The following is a 4998-nucleotide window of genomic DNA, read 5'->3' on the forward strand; positions in this document are numbered from 1 at the left end:
GTTTTATGTCTATTCGAGTACCCTGTAGGTGTCTTCAGACACCCCAGAAGAGGGCATGATTGACAATTACAGATGGTTGCAAGCCGCCATGTGTTGGCTGGGTATTGAACTCAGGACCGCTGTAAGAGCAATCAGTGCTCTTAACGACGGTGCCATCTCTCCATCCACCTACTTTATTTTATTCTCTATGCTCTCTTGTGCGAGTCAAGGTCAAGCAGGCAAGAAACACCCAAACAGATTGGTCCATCACCACTTTCTGAATTCTTTTTGTTGTTGATGTCAGGGATGTAAAGCAAGTTTACCCATGAAGAATTGTAAGGGAGTCCTTCTGATTTAGAGAATAGCAGCCTTGAAATGAAATGAGAATCACAACAAGCATTTGTCTTATTGTTTTTGTTTTTTTCTTCCTTTTTCTTCGGAGCTGAGGACCGAACCCGGGGCCTTGTGCTTCCTAGGCAAGCGGTCTACCACTGAGCTAAATCCCCAACCCCTACATTTGTCTTAAAGTCTGAAAAACACAAAACAAAACAAAACAAAACAAAACAAAACAACAACAACAACAACAACAACAACAACAACAACCAAGAACAAACCATGAGACCGCAGAAATCCTCAGGCGGAGGAGTAAGGAGCTAGTTTTTATTGGTTAGGGTATTATTTGGTCGGGTGGGGGTAGGGGTGGGGGTGGGGGTGGGGGTGGGGGTGTTGTCCTTCCTACACCTCTCTTGCATGAATGAGCTGAACATTACTTAAGCTTGTGTCCAAAACTGTCCATTTTTTAGATTGATCCCAGGAGGGAGGGAGCGAGCCGGGGATACAGCACACCCTCTCTGGCCTCAGAGGTCCAGGCTCCCGCTGGCAGGGCCCGAAGGGACTCCTGGGGGGAAAAAAAAATAAAGTCTCCGAGGCACCACCTAGCCGGTTTTATTCTTGAAGAAAAGCAAACATACATAATGGAATAAGGGAAAGAAAAAACCCTGTTTTCTATATACACAAGCAGTCGTAATTTGTTATAGTGTCCCCTTTGCGTAGTTTGGATTCGATGACTTTATTTTATCAAGCAAGTTTTAAACAGCGGTAACTCCAAAGAGGAGTCAACAGCCCCTTTAAGTGCAGTCAGTCATTGACCCTTTGGTCTGTCTGTCTGTCTGTCTGTCTGTCTGTTTCAAAACGAGGGAGGGCCTGCCTGCCTGCCTGCCTGCCTGCCTGCCTGCCTGCCTGCCTGCCTGCGTGCCTGCATCAGATCTAAATACAGTTCTCAGAGGGGAAGACAGAGACAAGTCAGAAGTCACTAGCACTCAATGGACGACCACCAACCTAAGGGCAGGCCTAGGGTAGAATTTGATGGACGGACGGACGGACAGACGGACGGACGGACGGATGGACAGATGGACAGAAAGGATCTAGGAGGAGCTTTGGGAAAGATGAAAAGCCTCCATTTCCCCCCAAAAGAACGAGCCCCAACAGCTGGGCTCTTCGAGATGAGTTATAAGGGGAACCACACATACAGTTTTGTATCACACATACAGTTTGTCATCATCCGTCAATACCAGGTAGACTTTTCAACGTATGTAGGTAGCTGTTGTCAGGTCAGTCCTTTACTAAGCCTCATGTAAGCTCTGCAGGGTAAGCCTCAGGAATTCATCTGTGCGTCCCGCAGGGTATGCTTTCTTGCTTTGTTAAAGGCTAGACTTTGGTTGCTGTCTGTCTGTCTGTCTGTCTGTCTGTCTGTCTGTCTGAATGAATGAATGAATGAATGAGCGAGGGAATGAACGAATGAGGAGGGGATGCACATGCCTATGGTTTTAAGATGCTTAATTTCTTTACAAGGTTTATTTATTTAAACATTAAACATTGGGGTTGGGGATTTAGCTCAGTGGTAGAGCGCTTGCCTAGGAAGCACAAGGCCCTGGGTTCGGTCCCCAGCTCCGAAAATAAAATAAAATAAAATAAAATAAACATTAAACATTAATCGGAAATAATGGAGTCAGCAGTTAAGAGTTCTGACTGTGTTCTTCCAGAGGTCCTGAGTTCTATTCCCATGGTGGCTCACAACCCTCTGTTATGGGATCGATCTGCTGTGTGTCCGAAGACAGCTGCAGTGTGCTGTTTGTAGGGTAAAGAAAAAAATACTAAAGAAGAAAAAAAAAAAAAGAGAGAGAAAAAGTTAGAAGCACCAAGTCAAGTCATGTAAATATTGCCCACATTCGGATTTAGACATGCCTGAGCTGTCAGGGCGAGGCTGGGTGAGAGCGAATCAGTGAACGATCGGACTCTTCCTCTCTCTGTGAGGGTGTGTCATGAACTCTATTACCATTTCCAAAGAGTTAGGTATGCTGGAGCGAAGTGGACCGGAAAGCCAAGGGAGGAGAGGTATGCCTACACGAGTCCACCCAACCCCCCCGCCCCCCCCCCAGGGAGACATCCTCGAGTGGTGGGGGGAGGGGCGAAGGTGTGGAGGGATAATTTCCAACAAATAAATCCCAACAAATAAATTACTAGAGACTTGATTCATTGATTTACTTTAAATTTATTGAGTGTATCGGGAAAGAGGGAAAATGGGTCAAGGAGGGAGGGAGGGAGGGAGGGAGGGAGGGAGGGAGGGAGGGAGGGAGGGAGGGAGGGAGAGAGGGATATCTTTTCCTCCAAATCGGCTGGTATGTAGTCTCAGTGCGTCAGAAAAAAGACTGCTTCTGGCCTCCTTTCTGATTACCCCAAGGCAGTCTGGTCACCGTGCTGTAATAGAAAGGGAAACCACAGTCAAGTCATGGGAGCGAGCGAGCAAGCAAGCAAGCAAAAATCATAAACAAAAGCAAAAACACGTCTGTTAAGTTGAGCAGAGCAGAGCAGAGCAGAGCAGAGTAGGGCAAAGCAATACAAGGTCACATTCCACAAAGGCTGATATAGTCTGCCATCTTGGTCTACAGAGTGAAAAGTAGAAGGAGAAAATGAATATCGCTTTGTGTGTCACAAAGTTTTTAAGTTGTAAGGAACATTGCAGGGCTAAACCTTCAAATCCTCAAACCACCCAACCCAAGCTTTCCTCCTCCTCATCCTCCTCCTCCTCCTCCTCCTCCTCACCCCCCATTGCCCCCCCCCCGTGTGGTGTGTGTGTGTGTGTGTGTGTGTGTGTGTGTGTGTGTGTGTGTGTTTGCGCACGAGCTCGAGCTCGGGCACGCATTTCTTTCACTGCACAACCATCATTGGAGGACGTTTAAATAAACACGAATGAATCAGACAGGCAGACAGACAGGGGCCCATAATGGATCCCTACAACTCGGTGGTGGTGGTGGTGGTGGTGGTGGTGGTGGTGGTGGTGGTGGTGGTGGTGGTGGTGGTGGTGGTACACACCGATTTGTTGACCTCTTTCTTTTAAAGAAAGGACAAGAAACAAAGAGAAATAAAAATGAAGGAATATAGACCTAGCCAAATATTATTTTATTCCCTCCTTCATGGAGCGACAAGAAGATTTATTCATCAACCTTCGTCTAGAATAAGAAAGTAATTGCAAATGAAATCGAGCCATCTTACTGTAATAAGATGTTATCGAGAGAAAGGGGAATTGGATACTGGATCCATTGCTGCCCCCCCCCCACACACAAATTGGAAAGAAAAGCAACTCCCCAGATCGCTCAACTAACGAGGCTTATTTAAAACTGGAAAAAGAGGGCTGGAGAGATGTCTCAGCGGTTAAGAGCCCTGGCCGCTCCTCCAGAGGTCCTGAGTTTTCAATCCCCAGCAAGCACATGGTGGCTCCCAACCATCGGTAATGGGATGAGGCCTTCTTCTGGTGTGTCTGAAGATAGTTACAGTGTACTCATAGTCACAAAATAAATAATTCTGGAAAAGAAGAGGAAATAACTTTTAAAAAAAAGAAAGGAGGCTGACTGGTCGACCTTCCTTCCCTCCCTCCCTCCCTCCCTTCCTTCCCTCCTCCCTCCCTCCCTCCCTCAGGTTCGTACCTAGGAACTCATGCACACACAGCCACACCCCCCCCCACACACACATATATTTAATATTCAATATTTATAAAAAATACGACTGGAGAGATGGTGAGAACAATGGAAAGCAGAGAACTATTCAGCTGACCAATTGATACCTTCAGTTTGCTTATAATGGAAGGGACAACTGGCCGACCCTCCCCTGTCACACACACACACACAGAGAGAGAGAGAGAGAGAGAGAGAGAGAGAGAGAGAGAGAGAGAGAGAGAGAGAGATTGAATGTAAACCAAAGGGGGGGGGGGGCGGAAACATAGTACTGGGGTTGGGGATTTAGCTCAGTTGGTCAGTGGTAGAGTGCTTGCCTAGCTAGCAAGCGCAAGGCCCTGGGTTCGGTCCCCCAGCTCCGAAAAAAAAGAGAAAGAAACAAAAACAAAAAAATCATAGTACTGCAAGTACCAGTCACTGCTTTGTATGTAAGGCATAGGACAACTAGTCGACCTCGTTTTCCAACTGGTCGATATATAATATATTTTATATATTATATATTATATATTATAGATATATCATTAATAAATTGAAAAAAAAGAGCCAGAAGTCAATACCAGGTGGATCGAGTAAACTACACGTCGCCATATGTTAGGGACATCTGGTCGACCTAGGACAATTGGAGAGGGATCATCAAAGGCAAAGTGCCGTCGGGACTACTGGTCGACCTCCGAGAATCTCAGAAGAAAGAAAGATATACATGGATACAGATAGATAGATAGATAGATAGATAGATAGATAGATAGATAGATAGATAGATAGATAGATTTTATTAAAAAAAAAAAGTCCAAAGCCTTGCGAGGGCGCTCGTCGCCGGATACTTCAGACATCTGGTCGACCTCCCTCAAGAGGAAAAAAAAAAAAAAAGACAGAGTCCCGGCAGGGAGTACTGGTCGACCTCTGAGAAGCTCAGAGGAAAGAGTTTATGTGTGTGTGTGTGTGTGTGTGTGTGTGTGTGTGTGTGTGTGTGTGTGTGTGTGTGTGTGTGTGTGTATATATATATATATGA

At 45.9% G+C, this 4998-nt stretch overlaps 1 long non-coding RNA gene across 2 annotated transcripts in view; it reads right to left on the reverse strand.

Moving 5' to 3' along the window:
* Positions 1-2510: 2510 nt before the first annotated feature.
* The window catches only part of LOC147997646 (uncharacterized), a 19025-nt gene continuing 16537 nt past the window's right edge, over positions 2511-4998 (reverse strand). For both annotated transcript variants that reach the window (XR_015647653.1, XR_015647654.1), the window contains exons 2-3: positions 3642-3840; positions 2511-2736 (exon numbers count right to left, since the gene is read on the reverse strand). This is a non-coding gene — a long non-coding RNA (uncharacterized LOC147997646). The remainder of the gene's footprint in view (positions 2737-3641; positions 3841-4998) is intronic.

The sequence above is a fragment of the Rattus norvegicus genome, unplaced genomic scaffold (genome assembly GCF_021556685.1).
Source record: "Rattus norvegicus strain SHRSP/BbbUtx unplaced genomic scaffold, alternate assembly SHRSP_T2T unassigned-0000092, whole genome shotgun sequence".
NCBI classification, from domain to species: domain Eukaryota; kingdom Metazoa; phylum Chordata; class Mammalia; order Rodentia; family Muridae; genus Rattus; species Rattus norvegicus.